Below are 14,911 nucleotides of genomic sequence, written 5' to 3'. Positions count from 1 at the left end.
TCTCAGCACTTAAACGCTTCCACAACCCCTCTTTTCCCCCTACCGTTTATGTGGTGCATCATTGCATAAGTGTAGGGTTTTATTTTTTTGTCATTTTTTATGTATAAAGCAATTAAAAATGCACTAAAACATACAAACAAGGGTTAATTGAGGCTATGCCTCATACCTCAACCTTGCTAAACATGCATGGACATTATATTTTTCTTATTTATTTGTTGTCAAAAAACCTTTTTTTTTATTTTTTACTATTTTTCACTATTTATTTATCAAGAAAAAAGAGCATTTTCTAATCTATGATTAGTGACTGATTATGACAACTAAGAAATGGCTTTTTATCAAAATTTTATTTCATTTGCATCTCTTTTTCCCACCCGAAACCAACAAAATCTTCATTTTTACTCTAAAAATACACTTTTCAGGTTGTAATTTAATTATCGTGACTATTTATCATTTCACTTCTACATTTCTTTTATGCACAGCCCTCAATAATGATCCACACAATATCCAAACAAATTTTTATTCCATATGAATCTCATTTCAACCATCAAACATCAAAAAGAAGCAAATTTCCTTTGTAAAAATGAGGCATACCGTTTATGCCCATGTTGTGGGTTTTTGATAATTAATATGGACTACCAATGGACCACCGGCAATGATTCTTCAGTGTTGAACACCTTTCCTCTGCTCCTCTTGATCTTGGAGCAATCCAGTCATCGCCAAACAAGCATTTTTCAACCCCTCTTCTACTTGATTTCTCCCACATGAACTACCATTTGGAAGAGAGAGAGAGAGGAGAGAGAAATACTGAGTTTGGATTAGGCTATCTGAGCAGCCATTTCTGAAGCCGAGAGTGGCGATGGAGAGTGGAAAGAACATGCATCTTGCTGCTATAATCAATCTATATGGCTACATTGAGGTGACATAACCCCCTCTCTCTCCATCAATTGTTGTGCTGCCATGGCGCCTCCATTTTTTTCGCCCATTGAAAAAAAAACCACCCCCCCCCCCCCCGGTCACATGAGAAATTAGGGGTGGGAGACCCCAAGGGTCAACCCCCCTTCCCTTCAAGCTCATTCACATTACTTCTCTTTTGGCCCTCCACCTCGGGTACTCCCATTTCCATGTTTGGCCTCTAATTCACAATCTAGAAAATCTTGCATGTCCGTCTGGGTGTCCTCCACTGCCAAGCACTTATAGAATTTTCATCTAACATCCCAAGAAATCATGAAAATTACCAAATTGTCGCTCAATGGGTCTTTAAAGCACTTTTAGAACCCATCAGCTACTTACTGCTTAAAATCGACCCAATTGCCTATGCCACCTTCGACGAAGTTTAGTTTTCCCTTGAAATTTGGATTTTTTGGCAATTTTTAGCACTTTATTGGGCCCAAAATCCACTGCTCAAATGAGAATGAGTAAAATCTTCATTATGACAATCTTTGTCACCTTTATGGCGGCCTAGATTTCTAGGTTTGATGTGACCATGAGAATGTCACGACAATGACTTATTTTAAAAAATTTATATATTTACTTACCAAAATATAAAATTTTAAAAAAATCTTTAAAATACTTTTATTTTCTAAAATATTTTCTCTCTCTAGGATCGCTTACAAGGCATTTTCAAGACCTCAAATCTCCCCTAATGAGACTTTCTCTCATCTCTATACTCTTTTTTTCTCTTTCTATAGTCTTATCTCTCCTTTTTCTCTCTCCTATCAAGTCCCTTCATGATAAGGGAGATTTAGCTTATGATACTACTCATGTTTGATATTCAATAGAATTGAGTAATATAGTGTATGATGATTTAGCAGAATTGAGTCATACAATATATAATGATGGCACAAGGAGTTATAATGAATATGATAGAGTTAGCAGCTCTAAATCTTCAAAAAGCCTTAATGTTGAGGAAGAGATGTTTCAAGATATGAGAGAATAATATGGAGGAAGTGGTAGAGCATATCATGCTTCAAAGAGTGAGATGGTTGATCCTCATATCTATGAGCAGCAATATGCACATGGACTGCAACATGTAAATATAGATGAGTAGTATGGAGATATATATGAAAAACATGCTAATGCTTGTGGGCATCATCTGTTTGCATCAGTTTCTTATGGATAACAAAGACATGACAATGAGCAACAACCATTTTATTCTCAACTCTCTAAACAAAGCAATTGTTAAGCTTGGCAATGACAATATGGACAAAATTTTGTCTAAAGCTATTCGAGCTAGATTATATAGTGACCAGATCAAAGAATTGCATGCTCAAGGGTTATGTTATAGATGTGCTAAACTAATGTACTCCAATCATAAAGACATATGTAGAGCAAATAATCTAAGCACATTCTTGGTAATTGAATATTTGGATGAAGAGGATGAAGATACTCATGCTAAGGAAAATTTGCATGGATAGGATGACACTTTTCCTTTTGACCCAGGAGGCTAAGGGATGTTGGACTTAACTCTCTTCGTGGACCAAAATTACTTTGGAAACAATGTACTTAACTTCAAGAACTTTATGATAATATCATACCAACTAGTGGGCTTTGTTTCGCTACAGAAGAACTCTCTATTTTGGGCCAGATTTAATGCTAAATTAATGTTAGATATGTGTGAGTCATATGGATTGAGAGTAGTTAAAGAGAGCTTCTTTTGGAGCCATAGCATCCCCGATTCAAATAAGCCAATCCCAAGTTATTACAAACTTAGTACAATAAGGTCTGTAGTGGACAGCACGGTATCTACATCTAAGAGGAGCTCTTAATGACAAAAATGTATGGCAACAAAGAGATTTTCCACTGGGTGGATGATGGAGTGTATGCATGCATACATATCACATAAACGATTAGATGCATGTAAGGCAATCAAGAGTTGCACCTCAAAGCCCGAGTGGCTAGACGTAGAGGATTGGTGGAGACTCAGGGAGAAGGCCACATATCCTCTAGGATGATGGGAGAAGCAGGGGGGCAACAAGGGCACGATTGGAGAGGCAGGAGGTCGCGCATCATTTTGAGAGTGACAACCACATTACTTATTTGGAGGACTTTGTAAGTTTTCTTTGGTTCTTCTCGTTTTCTTATTTGTAATATCACTTGTACTAAAAATCATGTTTCTAACAATGCTATTCTATTTTCTTTGCAGCACTCCATCACAAACCGTGATTCCATAGGTTTCGAAATGCACAAAGACACGGTCTCATTACACTTATCAATAGATTGTACGTGCATGGTGGACCAATAAGTCAATCCTCTTTCTTATTGGTAGTCAGTAGTTTTTTTTTATGATGCATTATGTATAATGGACTAATGTCCATTTGTTCATTTTGCAGAGTCCGTTCGACGCTCCTTTACGTCGGGATGAGCTTTTAGATGGTGAGAATCTGTACCATGCGCTTGGATTCGTGGAGTGCACATTATCTTCTTTTTTGGTCGTGATTTGTGCAAGCCTCTCCATGTAGCGATAGACTTATCATGTTTTGTATAAAATCGCACTTTGCGATATTTACATATAGATTTTCATGTTTGTTTTGGCTCTCTTCTCCATGGTTCCATGTAACTTCATGAGTTGTCATCACTAGTCTTGTACTTATTTTATGAGTTATCAGTCTTATGATTTTAAGTATTTTTTGCACCCATCTTGACAACAATTGCATATCCAATATGTAATTGCTTAAGGCAACTTGTTGCCATGCCACAAATTTTTTATCCTTTGTAACCGTTGCTATTAGCATCGCTAATTTACTGCACATGTGTCGCTATTAGCATCTCTATCTACGTCACAAAGCATCATTATTTACATCACTATTAGTATCACAAAAAGTGACACCAATAGTGACACTATTTGGCAATGAATTTGTAGAGATGCTTATACCGATGCTTTTAGTGACAACAAGGGCAATAAAAGCAATCCCTAATTAGAGATCTCATTATGCAATCCCTCATTAGCCCAACATTACAAGAAGAAAGAAACATGGATCGTAAGAATTCTAGAATGAAACATGAATTGCAAGTGTGTTAGTATATGATAGCTAGCTACCTCTCCTCCCCATGAAAATAGCTTTTCCACAAGCCACATAATCTTGTGTCACCCTATATACTCTTTCTCAAACTTGGTCTAGTGAAGCCATGTTCTAGTACAAGCTTTGACAGTGATCTAAAACAAATGTTGGAGGGATGTTAGTGTGTAGAAGGTATGTGACAACTCTCTCAAGATTTTCAACAATTATGTTGTATCTATATACACAACTATCCCAGAAAGAAGTCAACATGGTAGGTGAGAGAAAGGTGGATCCATCAAGTGGATGCTAGGTGGATCCATCAAGTGGATGCTAGGTGAGGAAACTGTGGATACATAAAGAGATATACACTGAGTGATGAGTTATGTGGATTTGGAGTATATTCCTAAGAATATTCTTGGGTGGTGGCTAGTGAGTCAGATGGACCATGTTGATGGAGAGTTAAGTAGAAACATGTGAGATGTGCCATATTGGAGGATATCAATATTGGTCCATCCAACTCAGTAGCCACCACCCATGAATATTCCTAGGAATATTCTTCAAATCCCCACAACTCATCACTCAGAGTATACCATTAACTTGTTTTCACTTGACCCAATGGTTGAGTCTACATTAGCCATCTCATAGCCATCTAGTCTTCAAGATTGGACCCCTTCCGATGTCTAAACTGGGAGTCCTGCCAATTCCCAATGCTCATCATGGTTTCTCCTCATTTGGGGGCCTTACAACATTTGGCACTTGGATCGTAGTCACATGACTTGAGAAATGGACATTAGACCCACTTCCAACACTCCCCCTCAATGTCCACCAAAAAGTAAATTACTTGTTTGGTCCAACACCAAGTTGATGAAGATGCTTGGCTAACTTATCACTCCTAAGAGCCTTAGTAAGCATATCATTACAATTTTTTTCTATACAATAATATTCCATCTCCACTTCTCCATCCTCAATGAGCTCCCACACATAGTGATACTAAATCTCTATATGCTTTGTGTAGGGATGAAACATAGGATTCCTTGCATGCCATGCAACACCATTTCTCACACTTCATGATTTATGCTTCTTTGACTGGAATTCCCATGTCTCCAAAAATCCTCGTTAGCCAAATTTGTTCATATGAACAAAAGCATGTTGCCTTGTATTCATCTAGTGTTGAAGATCATGCCAATGTAGCTCACTTGTTATTAATCCAAAGGAAAAATCCCAATGTAAATGAGAAGCAATATCCAATCCACTGATTTCTTGGAATCCATATCTCATGTCCAATCTGAATTACAGTGTCCAACTAAGATCTTGCTTAATTTTTAGGTGACACTATAATCTATTTACCCTTTCTCTACTTTAGCAGCCATATCCCGTCCCTACAATGGTTCTCTTGAGGTTCATTAAAGAACCTACTTAGGACTCCAATTGTATCACTAAGATGTAGCCTATCTAAGAGTTTTGCATTTACTTCCATTGGTGAAACCTCTTTCATGCACTCAATCATCTCCCGAATGCCTTCAAAATTTCCCGAACATACCTTTTGTTGAGAAATAAAGATTTTTCTAGGCTCTTGAGATTCCTCAATACCTAAGAAAAAATTCATGAACCCCAAGTCTACCATTTCAAATTTAGAACTTAGCATCTCCCTAGTCTTCTAAAGCATATGCTCATAGTATTCTATGATGATCAAGTCATCTACATACAAAACAATGATTACATAGTTTCCATCTTATGTTCCCCCTTTTTTTGCTAGCATCAGAAGTACTTTTGATAAACTCAATGCTTTTGAGAAATCCATCTATCCTTTGATAACATACCCTTGGGACCTATTTCAACCCATGGCAATGCCTTTCTAAGCCTACAAACCTTATCTTCTTGAGATCGGAAACCTCAAATCCTAGTGGCTAGGTCACATATACCGCCTCCTTGAGTTCTCCATTGTAAACTATAGATTTCACATCCATTTGAAAGATTGGATGGTTCTTATGAGTAGCCAAGACTAGTACCATACAAATAGTGGTCATCGTAACTGTAGATGCAAATATCGCATGAAAAATCAAAGCCTTCTATCTATGAGTAGCCTTCAGCTACATGTCAAGCTTTGTACTTTTCCAATGACCCAATCTTATTTGTACTTGGTCTTCCAAACCCATTTTTTACCAATTACTTTTCCATGTTATGGCTAATCAACCAAGTCCCAAGTTTGATTTTTGATGATAATATCAGTGCATCCCTACTTGTGCTAGCTCTCTTGATAGGCAGGATTAAGATCTCTGAAATGCATATGGATATCCAATGTTAAATCTTCCTACTTTTACCTATCTGGTATTTGTAATCCTTTGGGCTCCTAAGGAAGCTCAAGACATGCATCCTCACTTGTTAGAAGGTCTCATAGATCTCTTCCCACCATAAAATTTTCCATGTGATATGACCACGCACTATACTTGTCTTTTGTCAACTTATCACCAACAATTTGAGTAATTTGTATCATTTTTTACACAAGCCATAAAAGGATCAAGGAAGAAGTGTTATGGTGTTCTCATCCTTCACTCATCTCTACATGGACTCTTCATTAACTATCCCTTGCTTGTCCCTCTCCTCTTGACTTTGCATCTATCCTTCTTTCTCTTTACTTTCTCCTTTGACCCATTGTTTGGGCCATAAACTTTTCTAAATCCTAAGGATCTCCATATAATCATTCAATACAATGTAACACTATGAGGATAGTCTAGTTAGTCTAGTCCATTATCATGTATGTTTTCTAAGTGATAACTTATGGGATGTACTCTGTGTTTTGATGTCTATTATGAGATCTTGTACACATTTGATGGAATATATGAGCATTCTCTTTTCTTGATTAATTATTTATCTCAATAGTTCATAGTGGTGGTTAACTCTATCAATGTGCTCTCTTAGAAAGTCAACGATGCTAGCATAGGCCCATGTCGGGGTCCAGTTATGATAAGGCTATGCTATTCCATAGAGCTAGTGTAATTAGTTTGCACATGGCAATCACATTCAAAACTTGGACCCAATTACACTTGGTGACCACACTAATATTTCCCACACACATTGGTATGCATATGCATATGCACATGCTTGCAAGGTCCATTAGAGAGCATCCAATCTATATTCTTACAATAGTCTAGCCATGAGCAACGGTGTTAGATTCTATCTCCTAAGGGAACTCCACTCCTCAGATGATGATTTCTGAGTGGAATAGTCCAAAATATATCCCAAGAAATAGCGTTGAGCTCCATCCCTAAACCTTGGAATGTGCATCCCAATCTACCGATCACCCATGTCACACTGTTAAAGCTAGTGGGGTGACTATTTGTGTCAGCTCAACCCTTAGTGGTTCATTCATTCTACCTCTTGTGGTATCCCAATTAATACTAGGATGGCTCATCATGCACAAGTTTCATTTCCAAAGTTTGATGGCTCATCAAACAAGGACTCAAATGCCTTCCTTAGGTAATTCAAGGTGGCATATACATATAATTTTCCCACTCAAGTAAATCCCAACCATAAGGTGGCCGTATTCAAGTCATTGATGCAGAAAGAGATAAGAGCTTGGCTTGTAGTGGAAAACAACTTGCCAACATTTAACAATGCCCATATGGCATTTTGTTCACACTTCTAGTCCAATTGGACTGATGCCTAGAAATTACAAAGACTGCATATGCTAAAATAAGATAGTGCTACAATCTAGAGCTATACAACTCGGTTCAAAGTCTTGAGAGGACGTATGTTCCAAAACACCCACCACCCAATGGCAAAGCGTTGCATTATCTATATCTACAAGGCCTAAATAGGAAAATCTGTAAAGCCTTAACTATGGAAGACCTATCTGTTATATTAAGGACTTGGATTATTTTTACTAGCACACACTTTGCATTGAGATGTTTCTAGCCATGGACAAATCTAAAAAAAGGGAGGAAATTGGCCAAACCCCATCAAATAGAACCAAGTGACTATGATACAAATTTGAACATAGAGGAAGAAAGTAGCAGTGAAGAGGAGGACTCTAAGGAAGAGGAATACCAAAAGCCAACTAAGTCCAAGAGAAAGGACAAGGCCCGCAAACCAAGTACCACAAGGTAGAATGAATAATGGTATTAAGCAATTGAAAAACTACTATTAAAACCCTCTGATGTACCAAGTGTAGTAATCCAAGTCACTTTGCTACCGAATATGATCTAAATCAGCAGTGGTGTGGCATCTACCATATACCCACAATACCAATGTTTGTCAGTATAATGCTCACAGTCAGATGGGAAATGTCAAAGTCATTCTAAGTGTGAATCCCATGAAATGTATCTTTGCAGTGAAAGATGGAGTCCTATTGGGCCACATGATCTCTAGTGATGGCATTGTTGTGGATCCCAAAAAAAGATAGTTGCCATCATGTAGGCCCCCATTCTCAATTCCCCAACTATAGTGCTACAGTTCCTAGGGTAAGTCTGATGGCATGGATGGCATTTGAACCTTCTAATGCATGTAGTTATCCATCTCAATCATCTTGCCCACACTCCCAAAGGCAACCCTCAATTACAATGAGGCAGCAGACCTCACATATCATGTCTCTTACTACTCCTATCCAAGGTCCCAATACTAATTTTGCCAAATTAGACAAAGCCTTTTTATGTCTTTTTTGAAGCCTTAGATATGGCAATAGGTAGTGTGTGTCAAGAAACACAGATCTAGAGCTAGATCAGCTATGGTGGATGCAAGTTAACGCAAGTCAAACACACGATACATTATTAGAATGAGGAATTGTAACTCAAGTGAATTAGGTTCCGAGATAGATTAGCTTGGACTCATAAACACATTCTTGAGTGACTCAACCTAATAGTACAATTTCATTGAAATGAGTGTCAAGTACATGCTTATATAGCTTTTGGGTAGTACCACTGTTCCTCACCTTGCTTATGGGATTCTAGACATCTTTTCTTAGAGCATATAAAGCCACTTATGGGCAGGCCTCTTCTAGGCACACATCCAACCTCTATGGGCATACACATCAAGCATCATTTGCTATTCTTAACACCCCCCTTGAATGATGAGTCTCTACCCTTGCTAGCTTTTGCCGCCCTACATGATGATATGGCCTAGGAGACTAGATCTTTGGCAACCTAGTCAAGTTAAGGCTTGAAACTTTATTTTTTGGTGAGGGTTTTTATAAAATCCACTTTGGGAAACAAGATCTACTAAGGAAGATCCATTATGGAAAATTCTTTGTTTGTTAGTAGCCGAAATTTCTGTATCTTCTTCTTGCTTCTTTGGCAACCTTTGGCGATTACAATCTTCTTGGTCTCTTTGATCTTCTTTGGCTCCTTCTTGGTTTTCATGCCCTCGTCCCTTTTGTTGATGCATGGTACTTTTGTTTTAGTCTTCTTGACATAGTCTTTTTGCTTCATGCTTTTATGATTGCTTTGACTTGACAAGCTTTCTTTTTACATGCATGACATAGATTTTGGGACACGTGATTTGTTGGATTTATTTGGCTTCGGCTCATGGCTCATCATTACATTGGTATTGATTGTTTGAGCGTGGTGCAGACAACTCATTTTGAATGTGGGAAGGTCTTACCGCGAGTATACTCGACTAGTGTCTAATCCCTTTTTGCAAGTGCTTTGCCAGGTATTGAGAAAGGCACACAATGCTAGTGTCTATAGACACTTGATGGCGAAATGATTAATCACTTGGATGTCAAGAATGGAACATAAAATGTTGCAATGTGAATGAGATTTATAACTTCAAGTGTGAAAGAGAAGGTGTGAATGGGCTGGTTTGAATGGCCTTTAGGGGCTAGGGCTTTAACCTTAGTATTAGCCTGAAGGCAAGTATCGAGAGAGAAAGAGAGAGGGTATGGCGTCCGCTCCTACGCCAGCCTCTTTAGCAGCTTCCTTTGCGCATGTGCTCCTGTAGATGCACAGGCTGTGGGAGATCACAGTCGACTATTTCCCCTGGAGGTGTACAAGCACAAGAAGGAGGAAGGAGAGATTTCCATCACCTTCGATGAGCAGGGTGGTGTACGCTAGCGGAGCCACAACTGCTTCAAAGGTGGCACCTTTAGAACGCTAGCAACACATCGATGAGAGTAGATGGGCTGACAAGTACCATGCCTGTGATGTCCCTTATGTCTGCACATACAAGCGTGTGTGTTGTGTGTCTCTCTCTCTCTCCCTCCCTTTCTTTCCTGTAAAATCCAAAGAGAGAACGACGAAAACAATTAAAGGAGAAGTTTGTGGGTAATCGGCGTCGATCCAGGTAAGGGTAAGTAGACAAGAATGGGCTCGAGATGCTAAGTAGAGAAGGATGGGCTTAAGGTATGGATATGGCAGAGGGCCTTAAGGTGGGTTCAACTCCTACTATCAATTTACACTAGAGTACGACTCACTAGTGATGTTAGAACTAGCTCGGAATGGCTCTGATATCATGTCAAGAAACATGAATCTAGAGCTAGATAGATATCACTTTGTAACAAATGTCACAATTTGGAAAATCCAAGAAGTCGGACTATGGTGGCCTACCATACATGGAGATGTCCATAGATTTTTCCAAAAAGTGTGCTATATGTTGCCACCAATGGCTTGCTCAACCTTTCAACTATCTCTTCACTCAATCTTGCTATTGGATCCCTTTCAAAAATGGGGACTAGACTTTGCCAGCCCTATCAAACCTATAGCATCCTACATAAGAAACAAATATATCCTTACACAGAATGCAAGACCCTATGAAAAATACTTACAAAGCTGGTAAAGCATCATCGAAAAGATAGGGATACCAAGCTCCTAACAACATGTTGGGCTTACCAAACCTTCTTCAAAGTGTCCATAGGCCTCACTTCGTACAAGCTTATCTTTGACATTGAGGCAATTATGCCTTTGGAATTTGTAGTCCCTAGTCTCCAGATTGCTATCAAAGATCACCTTCTTCCTCAAGAATCCCTCCCATTTTGATTAGAAAATCTAGTGAAGCTAGACAAGGACTGAATTTTGAGTTCCTACCTCCTATACAAAGTACACATCCTGAGTAGAAGCACCAAGTGGATCACCTCTCCAAGAAACAACTCTTTGAGCATAGACAAGGAGTCCTGATCTTCCACACTTGGATAGGCAAGCTTCTCAAAAAATTGAATATGAGGTGAGCGGCCCCTTTTGGATCTTCATACAATTGCTACTAATTCTTTCTATCTTATTTTTTATTTACAAGGAAATCTTCTTTTGCAACCTATCAAATGGATTCCACTTGTGGCAGTACTATGCAGACAAAACAAGTGTGCCCCTTCCCACTCGTTCCAAAGTGCCTTATTGACCCAATAGCCCTAAATTCTACATGAGCCTTTGAGAGTTCTCCACCTAGGTTTTGAATCTCCAATAATTGCAAGAATTTGGATTAAAAGAAATTTTGATACCACCACTTACAATGGCATTGCCTTTATTGATCACCCCTCATCATACCATCAGATGATCCTTATTATAGATGGTGGTACAGTGCATCAAAAATGGTGCAATACTCATTATTCATTATGGCCCTATCTCTGCTGACATAGCAAACATGCATTGGCCACATTCAAACCACCCACCCACCATGTATCCAACCCCCTAAAAAGTAAAATTTTCTTCACATTTCTCTTCATTGTGATTTCAATACTCTATGCTCTCAACACCCTCTCACAGTTGTTGTTTTCCCTACCATTCCTCACCTCTCACCACCAATGGCATTGCTCTTATCAATCCTTCACCTCGACAAAGTTCCCACTGTCAACCCACAGAGCAAGGATATTGTCAGCCCATGGGTGCATAGCCTACACCTTGATGCCATATTTTGTCAAGAATCGCATGGTGGGGGGAACTTGCTTGAGCTGATGTGCTAAACATACACTGTATACACCAAAGGAAACTCACTCAAAAACACAAGAAAAGAGATGGAGGCCAAAACGTTTTCTTGTTGATTTCTTCTTCTTCTTCCACACATTATACAATGTACACAAAGTATAGATAAGATACAACATAAAGGAAAGTGGCCTACTAAGTCAAACAGTGCATAACATACTACACTAATCGACTGGTGCTATATCTTTGTCAGCTATAGGTAGGTGTAACAAACTAAATATAATAAGTGATAAGTCAATGGCCATGTGAGTATCATAATGACCACCAACGTGCTAAGTGTAGACGTGCGGACCTATCTAGTCAGGCGGTCCATCATCAATGTCTGCACGTGTTGAGCTTGCCATCTCAATACTCCCCCTGAAGCTCAACTCTATCTTTGCAACTCCAAGTAAGCTTCTGAACTTTCAAAGCTTCTCTACACCCAATGCCTTTGTGAAAATGTCAACTATCTGATCATGTGTGCTGACATATACCAAGTCAATCTCTCTTGCAAGTACATTCTCTCTCGCAAAGTGGTAGTGCACCTCAATGTGTTTTGTCCTAGCATGGAACACTGGATTCCTAGCTAGCTATATGTTGCTCATGTTGTCACAATGAATGAGAACTGGACCATCTCCATGCACATCCATACCACCTAATAACTTTTGCAATCATACCACCTCACATGATGCCATAGCAGCATCTCTATACTCATCCCCTGTACTTGATAAAGCAACTGTAGGTTGCTTTTTGCTGCTCCATGTAACTGTTGCACTACTAAGGAAAAACATGAATCCACCAGTAGATCTTCTGTCTGACATGCTACCACCCCAATCTGCATCTGTGTATCCAAAGACATGTACATCCTTACTTGCCTCATTAAAAATTCCATAATGTAAAGTGGACCTCACATACCTCAATATACGTCTAACTACATCCAAATGAGGCTTTACAAGCATCTACATAAATTTACTAACAAGGCCAATAGCATAGCTCAAGTCTAACCTTGTGATAGTCATGTAAATCAAACTCCCTACTATCCTCCTGAACATAGTAGGGTCTTCTATCTCATCTCCAACGTCAACACTCAACTTCACATTTTGCTCCAATGGTACTGAAAGAGGCTTACATGCTATCATACCATACTCGGATAACATATCCAAGCCATACTGCCTTTGTGATAGCCATATACTATCATCACATCTTATCACCTCAATACCAAGAAAGTATCTCAGCTCACCCAATTCCTTCATTTCAAACTTCTTCAAGAAGTCCTTAACTTCAGCAATTCCATTGTCATTGTCACCCATAATAATCAAGTCATCCACATAGATGACTATGATGACCAAACTTGCATCTCCCTTTCTCACATAAAGTAAGTGATCAGCATTGGAAATACAAAATCCAATATTGACAAGATACTCTCCAATCTTGTCAAACCATGCTCTAGATGCTTGCTTCAACCCATAGAGCGCCTTCTTAAACTTGCACATATATGTGGGATGCTCTAAATCCTCATAACCTGTTGGCTGCTCCATATACACTTCTTCTTGCAATTCACCATGCAAGAAGGCATTATTAACATCCATTTGCTGCAAACTCCAACCTTTGGCTGTTGTCAAGGCAATCACACATCTAACAGCTGACATCCTAGCAACTGGACTAAATGTCTCTTCATAATCTATGCCATATGTTTTAGCATAGCCTACCCACTTACAACCAATAGCTTTCTTACCCTTAGGCAAGGGTACCAAATCCCAAGTCTTATTTGCTTCTAATGCAACCATCTCCTCATCCATTGCTACATCCCAATGAGCATGACCACCAGCATCCTCAAAACAAGTGGACTCAACATCCTCAACTAGGCTCACCATATAAGCATAATGGTGAGTTGCATAACCTTCAAAACCAAATCTTTTAATAGGGTATTCGACCCTGCTAGTCCTACGTACCCACTGGATCACTCAATGGAGCCTTTACATTACGATGAGCTCTCTATACACTTGGTGTCCTAACTAAAGGAATACCAAGCTCATCATCCAAACTCTCTGAACCACTAGAATCTTCATCAAATCCCAAATGACTAGTAGATGCATCATTACCATCCAGCACTTTCTTATTTCCTTTGTCTTTGCATGCAACACTTATAGATCCACCTGAAGATGTGGTGCTACTCCTTATCTCCCCAGACCAAGGGCTCACTATAGGTGTAGTAATACCAAATGATGTTTCTGATCCACTAAGACTCCGCGGTTCTTTCTTTTCTTTCTGCACATAACTATCATGATCATTATCATCATCTAATACATCACCAACAGGTGCATACTAACTACTCATCTCATCAAAAATAACATCCCTACTCACTTTGAACTTACATGTGACAGGGTTATAACAACGATACCCTTTCTGCTCTAAACAGTATCCAGTAAAAATACATTTTTCAGCCTTTGGATCAAGCTTCTTATATAGCTTATCTAGCACATGAACATATGCAACGCAGCCAAATACCTTCAAGTGTGATACATCGGGCTTCTTGGCTAGTAAAGCATTCTTCGGGAGTCATCCCATGCACTGCAACTGTGGGGGTTCTATTCATAATATAGATAGTAGTATGGACAGCTTCAGACCAAAAATGTTTTGGCATATTCTTTTCAGCCATTAATGCTCGTGCAACTTCTGCAATATGCATGTTTTTTCTTTCTGCAACCCCGTTTTGCTATGGGGTATACCTGCAAGTAAATTGCCTCTTTATTCCATGAGTCCTCAAGAAGCCACTAAACTCATTAGAGAGGTACTCTTCCCCTCTATCTGATCTCAAGCACTTCACTTTCAAGCCTGTTTCTGTTTCAACAGCTGTCTTGAAATATTTTAAGTGCTCAAATACATCACTCTTTTCCTTCATGAAATATACCCATAGCTTCCTAGAACAGTCATCAATAAATGTGACAAAGTATTTGTTGCCGCCAAGAGATACATTCTGTGTAGGCCCCCAAACATTTATATGCACTACATCAAGTATATTTCTGCTCA

Source organism: Lygodium microphyllum, chromosome 28 (genome assembly GCF_053477565.2).
Source record: "Lygodium microphyllum isolate KBCC chromosome 28, Lygodium_microphyllum_v1.1.10, whole genome shotgun sequence".
Classification (NCBI taxonomy): Eukaryota; Viridiplantae; Streptophyta; class Polypodiopsida; order Schizaeales; family Lygodiaceae; genus Lygodium; species Lygodium microphyllum.
Note: the sequence above shows the minus strand (reverse complement) of the source record.